Source organism: Coptis chinensis, chromosome 7, assembly GCF_015680905.1.
Source record: "Coptis chinensis isolate HL-2020 chromosome 7, ASM1568090v1, whole genome shotgun sequence".
NCBI lineage: Eukaryota > Viridiplantae > Streptophyta > Magnoliopsida > Ranunculales > Ranunculaceae > Coptis > Coptis chinensis.
In genome coordinates, this window is record NC_141462.1 from 89,707,623 (window position 1) to 89,720,887 (window position 13,265).

The 13,265-nt window shown below is 35.2% G+C and overlaps 1 long non-coding RNA gene across 1 annotated transcript; it reads left to right on the plus strand.

The window, feature by feature from the left end:
• Positions 1-7,374: 7,374 nt before the first annotated feature.
• Positions 7,375-11,937, plus strand: LOC147489827 (uncharacterized). Its single transcript, XR_015201591.1, has 6 exons — positions 7,375-7,918; positions 8,965-9,093; positions 9,308-9,434; positions 10,353-10,531; positions 10,771-10,911; positions 11,818-11,937. It is a non-coding gene; the product is annotated as an uncharacterized LOC147489827 (long non-coding RNA).
• Positions 11,938-13,265: the final 1,328 nt, after the last annotated feature.

Consider the following 13,265-nt stretch of genomic DNA (forward strand, 5'->3'; position numbering starts at 1 on the left):
AAGGGGACGCAAAGTATTGGGCTCACCGCACTATTGATATTCATAGTTGTTTACATCTTGTAGACTTAATAAGGTGAGTTATATTTATTTCTTTTATTATTTCCATAGAAATAGGATATGTTGTTTGTTATGTGCGATCATATGGATTGTATATTGGGAGGATAAAGCCATTAATAAATTGTATAGAGTTTTGTGAAGAAGATGAACAGTTAACAGTAAACACCATTCTAGAAAAGTTGTCTGCGCAGTTTTTTAATTATATTCAGATGGAGATCTTTCCGCACACGGATGTCTCTCAAATTTAATCCATAGTTTTCTGACACATTGTAGTCTGACATATTAAAATTTTAGACAGATCCAACGGTTGGATTTTTGTCGAGGCGCGCATAAGCGTGACACATCGTAGTGTTTCTACACCAGAAAAACTGCAGTGTGCAGTCTTTTGTTTCTGCTTAGATGGTGTCGTTTTCATACTCGGATTTGTATGAAATTTAATCCATAGTTTCCTGACACATTGTAGTCTGACATATTAAAATTTTAGACAGATCCAACGGTTGGATTTCTGTCGAGGTGCGCATAAGCATGACAGGTCCTAGTGTTTCTACACCAGAAAAACTGCAGTGTGCAGTCTTTTGTTTCTTCTTAGATGGTGACCTTTCCGTACTCGGATTTGTATGAAATTTAATCTATAGTTTCCTGACACATTTTAGTCTTCCATATTAGATTTTTAGATTTATCCAATGGCTTGATATCTGTCGAGGCTTCCATTAGTGGGACTAGTCGTAGTAGAAACTACACCAGAAAACTGATGGGTGCAGTCCTTTGTTTCTGTTTAGATGGAGGTCAACCTATTATCGGATTGACCTCAAATTTAATCCATAGATTCTTGATATCTAGTTAAATGACATATACAAATTTTAGGCAAATCCAATGGTGGGTTGTCTGTCAAGGCACGGATTAACAAGGTTGTTAGAATTAGCTCAAGTTTAAAATAGATATAGTTGGGGTGGTTACATGATGGCATTAGATGGTCAGTGGTTATTATACTTTCGATATATTCTTACTATCATTGAAAATATTGGTGTGGAATGAAAATATATCTATATGTTTTATTTTATCGTGATTATTAAAATATTTGGAGAATTGGTTAAGAGTTACGTAAGGCTTGATTCTAATCTTAAAAGATTGGATACGTGAGGCAGCCTTATGTACAAAAGTGATCACTATATCTATAATATATATATTAGTTTGTGTGATAACTATGTGATTGTGTTAGAAGCATTTGTTGTTTTGATACTACATAAATATATATGTGTGAGATAGAAGTTGTATATGAATATAGACTTTAGTATATGTAGATCCGCTTTTGGACATTAGTGTGTGTGGACTTGAATTTGGGTTAATGAACTATTTGTTTACAATATTGTATATATGAGTGTGGTTATGTAAATTGTATTTGTTTGATTATAAGTCTGTTTACATTAAATGATGCTTAAGTGCATGATTTGCCTTGACACGCGAAATGACTCTCTACATGTGTGGTCTGTTTTGACATGAGTAATGCTAGTATAATTATAAGTGATAATAATGTTTTAAAATGTCTCCCACATCTTTAGAACTCTCCATGCCTCAGGATTTGGTAATGAGATATTATGACTTGTGATGTCATGTGATAGATGGGTATTCATTGAATGTGTCATGAATGACCTGGGTATTCATTGAATGTGCCATGAATGACCCAATAGTTTGGACTGCCCTAGAGAGGAACTAAGATATTAAGCCTTCATGGGTTGGTCGTATTCCTTAAATGTACGGGAATGTAGGTTTGGGTATTCCTTGAATGTATGGAAATGACTCGGGGCATTCATTGAATGTGCCATGAATGGCCCGTTAGTGTTATGATGGGTATTCCTTGAATGTGGCGGGAATGACCCAAGGTATTCATTGAATGTGCCATGAATGACTGATATTTTGTTATGCCCAAAGGAGGCTTTGTGATTATGTGTATGGAAAGCCCGAGATGGTCGTGACTCACAAAGCTACGAGTTTACAAGATAAAAATATGTTTCCCGGAGGCGATATCCCGCTTGGGACATATGTCTTGTAGTGGTACTCGGTGTGAGTGAGGCACACGGATATGTGTGATTTGGCAAATGTGTGTAGTGCAAATCGTGGAGTAGGAACTAAAGGTTGGGCTGTGTCTTTGAATAAATGAGTCAACGAGATAATTAATAAGCAAAGTAAAATATTGATTTTACGTGTGATGGAGTTATTGCATATGATGTATATGATTTCTTATGATAAATGCTTACGTGGTTTGTATGAGTTGATACTCACAAGGGATGAATGTACTCCTTGGTTGTGACTTTTCCTCGTTCTCATAAGTAGACGAGTGATACTAAAGTAAAAGTATATGAATTGTGTAATGTTATGGATATGAAGTGTAACGGTAAATAATATTAGTAAATGATTGTGATTTCTATGTGATTTGTGAAATGACTATAACTTGATATGTTATTCTGAAACTATTAATGACTTGTGATAGTCCGAGATCTATGGTTATGCACGAGAAACTTTATGACATAATGATGTCATATGAATGACTACCCTTGATGAAGGTATTATGATAAGTGGTATTCCCGAATATCTTGGACGAACCGGAGTAATATCAATTAGACTTAATTGTCTTAAATGAGGTTTGGTTATGAATGGAATTTTGACGTATTTGAGATAAATCATTTTATTGTGATGTCTAACTCTGTTTTGGGAGGGTAGGATCTATTAATCTTTTCTAGGGGACGTAAATATCCTACCCTAAGACGACGTGTTGGCTTAAAGGTAAGGTATACCAAACACATATTTAATTAGGGTTGTCATATGTGCATTTAATAAATGGAATGTAAGTGGTATTGTATTGTGAGTTATTTTGGAAAGTTGGAATGACGAAAGTCTTGTCGCTATATGAGATTCTTGGAATTTGTATGTTGGGGTGAAATCTTACTTGGGAAGAAACTACACGCCGTTTTGGAAAAACGGAACTATATTGTCTTCAAGTTGAAATTGTTTGAAATGTTACATTTATTCATTTAAAAGATTATTATATATTTTGTTGTTAGTCTACTCATACCAGCAAATTCAATTTGCTGACCCATGTTTGTTTTGTTTTGCAACGTGGGTGTGTTCTTGGGAACATAGATGGTGGAGTGTAGTGGATAAGGAGACGTGATTTGGAGTTGCTCTTGGAGTCTTCTGGTTTAAGATTTTCTGAAGAGTGGGTTAGTTTCTTTATAGTTTAATAATGTAATTTAAGGATTTTTTTCCTTTTCGTTTCTTTTGATTTCAGTTTTTGTATATATCGTGTTTGATAACAGGGTTTTGGGTTTTGTTTCACCCCGAGTTTCCAGATAATTAAATATAATTGTTTTAAATATTGTCTGGAAATTTGGGGTGTGACAGGCTCCCTCCAACAAAGTGGCAACTTTGTCCCGTAAACACTAAAGCTCTTACTCTGCTTCAACACAAGCGTCACGGAAAAGACTAGAATACTTAGCCAAGACCTCCTCAGCATACTGAAATGACAATGAAAATGGTATTTAACTAGAACAAGGGTCCCTCCTAACTCTCTTATCAGGGTGGTTATCTCCAGAATTGTCTCCCATATTGTGGCTCCCTGAGTAACCAAATACATGGTTAAAGCTAGCAGACTGTACATCATATCTACAACATCAAGAATTGGTTCAGAAGTACCTTTTCCTTCCATATTGGCATTAGCATGGTCTCATTATTTGGGTCGCACTACATCGAGCGACTCCCAAAAGCTTACTTGTCAAACTCTTCAGTATTCAACACCTTTTATGCTCACTAATCCAGCAGCAAAATATTCAAGAGAATGAGTTGTCTCACATTTTCATACAGTATCTACAGATTCTCTTTCACACAATATGAACTACTTTAGGAGTCTCGGCTCTTTCACGGTAAACTCAACTCCCACAACATTAGGTGGTGCAGAAGACGGAGTGGAGCGCAACAGTGAGCGCTGAACATATAACTGGGACTGACCTCAGCGTCACTAGGCAGATCTCAATTTTTAAACATCTCCAAGACTTCTCCAGGTCCAAAACTCTACAGACTTAGTGAAAATATTTTCTCTCTACGTTGATGAGCTCAAGATCATACATCCTCAAGCTAGACTATCTGTGCTCCAGGCTCTCAAAATAGAGAATTAGATAATATTTCTGTGGCATAAGTTTACGAACATTTTTCTGCAAGACTCACATATGCTGCAAAAACACTGGGGCCTAACCAGAGACACTTACGTGGACATACATGAGATTTTGCAATACGACTCCCTTATGTTCTTAAGCATCGGATTTCGGTTTCTATGCATCGGTATTCTCGAGGCATCAATGACGAAGGATGCTGAAGAGACACCATGACATCCTATGTCTAAATAATTCAAATACAAATATTAAGAGCATTCTATTTCTCTTCTCTGCCACGTGGCTGCTCCGCGTGACAAAGAGGGGGCGATGTGTGGACTCTCATAAATGGTCTGCATGGAACTATCTGATCCTCCTATTCTGGGGCTTCGTTGGACCAATTATGGGCAGTGAGACTTCCAGCTCGATGGAATGCTCAGCAGCACAGCGTCTCTATGGGCCAGCTGGGCATGTCCTCTAGACATGGCACCTAGACTGGACCCTTTATATTTGCAGGCTTAGCCCGGGTTCGTAGCCAGGGCACAACATGGCATGTGGGCCAAGCCTCACTGTAAGCCCGGAATCAGGTGAAAACAAGGCCCAACCGGATCTCACAGAATCCGGAGGTTTTGACTATATTCAATGTACCTAAAAACTAAGGATAAGGATCCATATCTATAGATTCTCTAGTTTTTTGGGTAGTTACATATTAAAGAGTTTTTCAGCAACAGAACTATATTGAAAGCTCTATACTCCGTAGACTTTGAGAGACTTGATCCCTCTAGGGTATGTAGGCAGCTACCGAACTAAAAAGTGGTTCAGTCTCAAATATCCAAACAAACCATCCCATTACTATCATTATCATTCAATTGTGTGTGTCATTCTGTGGGTTGTGATATTCAGAAGGTAGATTTTTAAGAGTGTTTAGGTAGATCTGTTTTTCTTCAGTTTTTGCCCCAACAGATAGTTAGTTAGCCGTTGATTCCTCTATTGCCTCCAAGAGTTGATTTCTTAGAACTTTGCGTGGTAGGTTTAGTAGAGTAGATTCAAATATTTGCTTCTGTTTTGGTTGGAATTAAAGAAGAGACAAACTCATTTAGTTGGAAATAATGTTAAAAAAATTATGTGAACAAAGACCTTCAGTATTCTTGAGAAGACAAATTCTGTGGCTGTTAGCTTTAGTCATGGACTTATGGTGGTTGGCCATGATCGAGAACAGGTCTTTGAGGTGCCGAGACATTGATCTGGCAGAGGCGATTCATTAGCATGAAGGTGACGCTCATCATGGTCGACCTCCAAACCAAGTCCTACACTCCTACTCTACTCTTACAGTCCTACATATGGAGTTTTGTTAGCTAGCTAAAATCAAGTTTCGTTTGCTTGTGCGAATCTCTTAACTAGCAAGTCATCTAAGAAAGTTAAGTGGCATACTGCAGAGGAAGAAGCCCATAATATAAAGTTACAATGATGAAGTTGTGTGTTTGTGTCCAAATTCTATAGTTCTTGTCTCTTGTTTGAGCTTTACATGATCTCTGATCTGGATCAAATGATCATCATGCCTGTTTATGAAACAAACTAAAATGAGATCCCAAACTCTGGACTTCAAGCATAGGAAAGAACCATAATAAAAATCAGCCAAAATCAATCAATCATCGTCCAAATCGTTGGAGCCCATATGTGCAAATTAACAATTACTTTGCGAGTTTAATACGAGTACTGTATTATAAATTTCTAACAACATAAGATAGGGCGGTAGAGTCCTTCACACTTCAACTTCTACATGTCAGGTTGTCATTTTTGTAATATCCATTCTGAGATTCCTAAATTTCTCATCCAAAGTACAATACAAATGCTTTTGATTCATCAAGTTCTTGCAAATAGATTGGATAGTGTTTGATTTTCACCTTCTATCACGTCCAATAACCCACGCATTTGAGTTATCAAGGAAGCGGCTATTGCCAATAACCGATTTGCTTTTGCCGCTTCCTTTCAAAATTCCTTTCAAAATGATAAGTCAGTGTCTTAGTGTACTTGAATAAGTAACTCCGAGCTAATATCGTAATTTTGTGTTATCTATTGGAGCATCTACAACACGGTGTGATACCTGAGATCAATCTATTGTAACTCGATTTCATTGGAGAGAAGAAGTTTATTGTATTTTCTTTTTCTTTAAATACAAAGAAAGTAAAATACTTATTACTTACTTATGGTACGTAGAAGAAAATGAAAATCCTCAAGTTACGGACTCTACACAATTGAATAAGAAAGGTAAACATTTGTTTAGACGCAATGGGAATGTTCACCTCAAGTCGATCAGTGAGCACATATCACATGAATAGATCGTCCACACCTGTTTGACAATCTATAAACAAAACAAATAAACATGGGCATTTCAAAAAGAGCGCAGTTCTTGCGTGGCCCAAATGAGGTGTGAACTGTGAACACACGCTTGGAATGAATTCATTAAATCATTATCTAGACCCATATCTATATATATATATAAAAGCTCGCGCACATTCTCTCTCCTCACCATATCGCTCCATTTTACACCTCCAGCAATATGATTGGTTCCTAAAAGATCGGATGGAATAATAATTAGTGACACCTCCCTATATTTGTTTAATTCTCCTTTATCTATTCTCAAATTAATATCACCTCTCCAAATTCAAGCATCGTACGTAATTCTAATTCTTTGACAGTTTTACTATAAAAAAAAAAATCTTTGACAGTTTGCGATTTTAGAAATACTCTCAAAAACCACCAACAAGGTTTCACTCTCCACTCTCTCCAATTTTTTCTCATCTAGGTTTGTATACTATAAAATTTAAAACGGAGAAAAAACTGGCGAACAACTTATATTCGAGTAAACACCTATGCTTAAACGAGCTATTTATTCTGAGATAGAAGATGCATTGGCAACTGGGCGGTCGCTTCCCCTTTCTACGCCGTTGTTTTGCAATTTGCATTTTGCAATAGGTCCTCGAATAATAAGCAGAAAAAGTCTGTCAGGGACCTCTCAGGCTAAAGTAGAGGTGAATACAATTGGAGCGGCATCGCTGAACCAAACCTCATCGTTTTGTGGCTCGATTCCCTTCTCAACATCTACCGATGGGACCCAAAGGGGTCCATATCCGCCAACCGAAAGTGGCGATTAGGAGTTGTCGATTAAGTAGTGAACTCTATCCGGTTGCGCATATGTTGTAACTGGTTCGGAACGGAACTATCAAACAGAAGAGGGCAAGCCACGCAAACAGAGTGATCAAACCCCCTGAGGTAGTAACCAGCCGGTTTTTGCTTTCTCTTTGGTTTTTTCAATTGTTCGCCATCCACCCTGAAAACCCCAAACTCTCTTAAAAAAAACAATCTAAATTACAATATCACGCCCAAAGTCCAAGTCTTTTTAAAGGTTATCATCTTCTTCCCAAAACCCAAATAAAATCTCGCCCCTTCTTTTTTCAGTTTTTTTTCCGATAATAATCTCTCCCCTTCTTCAAACCAAACTTCAACAGGTTTTTTTTTAAAGAAAATATTATGTTTGATTCCGCCTCCTCAAAGTAAGTTTATTCTTCCATTTTATTAATTTGGGGCAATCCGATGTTTTCAAATCTAAATCCTTTATGGATCTGAAGAAACGCTTCTATCATAGTTCTCAACCTCAACCAGTTGCCGGATCTCGACAATTTTATTAATCCGGCCAAGCAGAATTCAATTTTCTTAAGGTATGTTCTAAATTTCTTTGAAAAAAATCAGCTTTCAGTGGTTTGGTTATGATTGTGGAATTCGAGTTGTTGAAGATGCCGAGAAGTTGAAACTGAAAATTGCTGTTGGTGAACAACTTAGGAATTTCTCACGTTTGTTTTCTTCGTATTATGATACTAAATCTGGTAATGTGATAGTACATAAATCTGTTTTTAGGTGTCTTTTTGGTTCAAAGGTATATTTGAGTCACTAAATTACTTTTAGGTTACTTTTGCTTCAACAGTAAATATGACATGATAATAGTACTAGCAACTTTTTATGCATTGCATAGGTAGGTTCAGATTCAAGACAAAGAAATGCTCAAGTCTTGAAAAGTGTATGCCAAAGTTTCATGCAGATTTGCTCTTGAAATTTGAAGTAATCAACAGCTTAACAGTGCATCAAATAGAATCTTAGAGCCATTATATACTATATAGTTTCAACTTTTTTTACTTTTGAAAATGCAAAACCATGCATCGACTGACTAAGCTTAAGTGAGTCAAATAGTCAATGAGGAGGAGGAGAACATGTGATGGAGGTGTTGGAATTAGTCGGAATATGACTTGATATTTTGGAACATAATGCACCACAATTGACAGAGATAGTAGTTTTACAGGAGGTTTCAGAACATAAGGTAGCTTCACCCATGGAGGCGGATTTGACACCACAATTGGTGCCTTGACAAGAGGATATTGTTTTGGCACGTATGGTCACTATAAATATGAGGTGTCATAAGTACTGGAAGTGATGGACATGGGGCTTCATCACTAGATGCTTGGGTATATTGATTTCTTCGTGCACCTATTGTTTTCCCTTTGAGTGATGTTCTAAAATAATCGTATTCTTTTCTTCAGTTATGTTGCAATTATCAATTATTAGTTCTACTTGACTTTTGAATGTGTTTTATTTGAGAATAAACTTACATATGAATTGACGTTGAAGTAATTTGAGATTGTGGCTTATAATTTAGTTTTGGCTTTTTTGATTGCTTTTTGGTGATATTGAAGTTTGGATACTTTTGTTGCAGGATCACTTGGGGGATGTTTCCATTGGATTAGGCAACGGGTAGGTCTATTATATGGGAGCCGAAATCAGTTAGTATTTAGTATTGATCCCAAACACCTAGCAGGGTGCAACAAATAGAAAACCTAGAAAGGTAAAATTTTAGTGTAATTCATCAGTTCCATATATATATTTTTTATATGTATAATGAATATATTGGGGTTTTAATCATGATTGATAGTATTTTATAAATGAGTCGGCAATGTTTTGTTTTTTAGGGGTAGTTGCAAGATTCAAAATTTTTAGTAAACATTATATATTATAATTATTAATATTTTTATACTTTATTTATTTTTTTGGCATTGTAGTTGCTATGAATAGAAGTGAAAGGTGGATTGTGGATGTTGAACAAAGGATTGTGCAGTTATTATCCTGTATTGTTTGCATTGGTGTTACTATCACATCAAAAAGCAAACCAACGGAGATACAAATCAGGTACTTCATCACCGCCATTAAGCAATTTACTGTGTTATGAGTTGGTATGTTTGTTTTATTTTCCCTAGCGTAGCAATCATCTTCTTCGACTCATGAAATGCGAAGAGTAGCAAGATCTAAAAAAATGGTTAGAAAAGAAAGTTTGGTGCTATGAAGATGATAATTAAATGGTCAAGTTTGGTTGATATTGATGTCTTTCATATTGTTGTATGTAGATGGCCTATATAAAAGTAGCTCACTTATTAGATATATAATCTAAGACTTTCTAAAGTGTAAACATGTCATATTTAGGATTGATATTAATTTTTTGCTCACTCAAATAGTTTACCAAAGTTGATTTAACCATGGTTACACATCAAGTTCACTAAGCTGAGAAGCATTAGTACTTTCTTTTTGAACCGAGCTTTTTGTTGTCTCGATATAGATTAACTCAAGCTAATTTGAATGTTACAAGCTAATACATTGGTTACATATACCAAAATTTATAGTTTTTTTTTTTAAATTAGATAGAAACAATGCCACAAAGGAATAATGACTATGTTTCAAAAAAAAAAGAAAAGAAAGACAAAGTCATGTAGCAAGTATTACTGTAAGTGCAGGTATAATTTTAAGTTTTAACACCAAGGTAGATTGAGTTGCTTGCTCAGATTAAATTATGAGAATGGGTTGGAGAAGCTTGAATTTAGTATGACACATAAATTATTTATATTACTTTAGAAGAAAAAAAATGAATTTTGAATGATAAGAGTTGATATGTGAGCATAGGTATTCTGACTGTTGGAAGTTAGGCCATAATAGTCGGTCACGAGGATTCAGCTTTGGTAAGATACATTTCTTGATAATCTTTTCATAATAATATATGTTTCTCTGACTATACTCCTAATTAAATGCTATTAGTTTTATTTTACTTTTAATCAGTAACAATAGATATGGATTCCACCACAACTTGAGCCTCAAAAAGTGTAAGGAGATAGAAGTGAATGTGAAGATGGATTCAAAGATTGAGGGTACATGTGCTAAAGGCACTGCATCCTTATGTCCAAGTACTCTCACACTTTCTCGCTCACTATAAACTTTCTCAAATCTTTTCAATGTCGGTAGGTTTTTTCTCCCTCTTCAAAACCCACTAATTTTCACATCTATATGTCTTAGATAAACAAAAGTTTTGATTTTTATTGTGATTATTATTTCTTTTTGTGACTGAACTTTGAGTACAATGGAAGTGCAATTGGAATATATTAACTTTTATACTTTATTCTCCTCCGATTATACTTTATTTTATTAATTTTTCTTTAACTAAATGTGTTATTAGTTAAGCAAGGGTATTTTGTGATAGGGGCAACACCAAAATCAGTTTTGGAGCTAATAATGAATGTGAAGGATCTAACAATAGCTCATTGAAGAGTCACTTATAGGTTAGGTTCTTCGAAGAAACCTTCTTTGATTTCAAATGGATATCTCATTCTTCTTTTGGGTGGTAAGTCTTTTATAAGTGGTTTTATAGAAAAACATATAATAAGTGAGGGAACGTACTACTTAGCGAATGAACTCATTGTATTTTTTTATATATAAATATATGCTCATGGTAATTATCTAAGTAGTGCTTCTATATTTTATGTGAAGTGAACGATCTTAAATATGAGATGATCGTAACACAATATATAAGATTCGCGATTCTGGCAATCCAATCTTCCGTGTGTAAGGTGGAAGCAAGTTATTTACTAGAGCAAATATAGTGCGGAGGTCAATCGGGGAAAGTGTTAGGATCAATTTTTCATGTTAAGCTATATGAATTGTGAGTGCTTTGTATGCTAAGTCCATAAATTATAGGGTCAAATTTTGTTACTATTGGTGTTTTTTATATCATTCTTATGTAGCTAATGTATATAAGAATAGCTAGCTCTCTTAGATATATTTTTTAAGACATACCAATAAGTTGTAAACCTGTCAAATTTAGGGAGGACATCCAATGATATATAATGGAGACTTTACAAACTTCTTATCATGCGCTACTCATTGGCCGGCCTACTATTTTGTCGATATTATTGTGCAAGATATTGTTATTGCTTAACAATTAAATACAATAATAGCTTTGTGGCGTACTCTTACCTAGACCAATCTATCATGAGGCTTTTGGAGTCATGTTCTTATGGAAACGTGATGGCCTTTCTTCTTTGCTTTTTATTATAATTAGGCCACTCTTCACTTTGCCTCGGTCCACTAAGGAAATTAAGTTAACTAGATAAATGGCCGAGAACAAGGATTCAAACTAAAAGTAGTGCAACACACTCTTTGTAATATTCTTGATCGAATTTATGCAGTTTCAATTGTCACGATATTTTGATAGGAAGCTAACCGAGGTATTTATATTTTTCAATTGTAGTGATGTGCTCATTAAGAACTGGAAGGGTTCTCACTTTCAATGCTGCCAACACAAAGAGCTTTATTGCTCTTGGCCTTAGGATATGGGTTTTCGTGTAACATGCCTCTAATAATGCATGTTCTATTTCTTGTCAGTCGTGTAGATGTGTAGTTTCTCATGGAGTACAATTTAATCTCACTAATGCCTAGAATATGTTCAATGTAGTATTGTAGTAAGATACTTAGGAATTATTCATTTGAATTTATTTTGCATTTTGAAAATTCATTGCTATTGCTTTTTATATGTAGTCAAAAAATGCATTCCAAGTATTACACCTTCAAAAAAAAACAATATCATGTAACAAAGTTATATAACATTCAGATTGCCTTGAGTGTAATTGATTGGTAACTTTTCAAGAGTGAACTACATTTTTTTGGAGTCTGTTTGTGAAGTTTTGGGGTCTTGAAGGTGTCTGGTGGCTCACTGGGCAAAGCGTTAAGGGATGGGCCAATTCCCATTTCTATCTAGGAAAGAGGGATTAAGGGGTTTCAGGTTAAAAGGTAAGTTTTTAGGGTTGTAGGTCATAGCTTGAGTAGATTATATTTGATAGAAACTTTGCACAATAACTGTAATATTAGTTACCAAAGAAAGTCAAGACATGGTGAAACTTCACGAATATTTTTATTCTTGGTCAATATAGATATGTTTTTCATTTGTAAATTTCTAATATAGTTATACGCGCAAAATGTATAGTCTTTTACTTTTACATTTTTTTCCTTGAGTCAACACATTTGGAAACATACAAAGAAGAGACCCTATTGTCGCTAACATAATGATGTCCAATATGAAGATAAAGTTTCCAACTAAATTTAACAAGCCCGGCCATATTATATTGGGTATTTAGATTTTTGAATTTTAAGCAGACACTTGGATATTAAGACTTAATACTTGCTTGCAGTTGTGCATCGTACTGTACCAAAGCATTTTTGTCCTCGCTTTTACATGTATTTGACGTTGCTAAGTCTTAGTCATTCTATGTGTGCTAGGTATTAGTGGTTTCTTATGTCAATTATTTATTTATTTTTTTATTACATATATTTCATAAAACTCTTCAGAGGATAACCTAAGGAAATACAACAATGCACCTGGCAATGGGAAAGTTGAACTGTGTAACCCCAAATGAAAGTTATGAAGGCTGTGGTGGCAAAGGTCAAGAAGACAAACCATAACACACTAGGGATTCAAATTTGAAGAATAGTTGGAGTGACCAAGCTTCCCGCTGGTATGGTCATTATGCTCACTATTTGTATTTCTTTAGTGATTATTTATATAGTATTTCTACGTTATATTTTTTATTTCAAGTTGCTAATGCTATAGCCTAGAAGATTACAAGGTATTTCTTTAGTGATTCAAGTTGCTAATACTTTTCTTGGAGTGTAAACTTCAATGCTACAATGGTATTTTTCCCA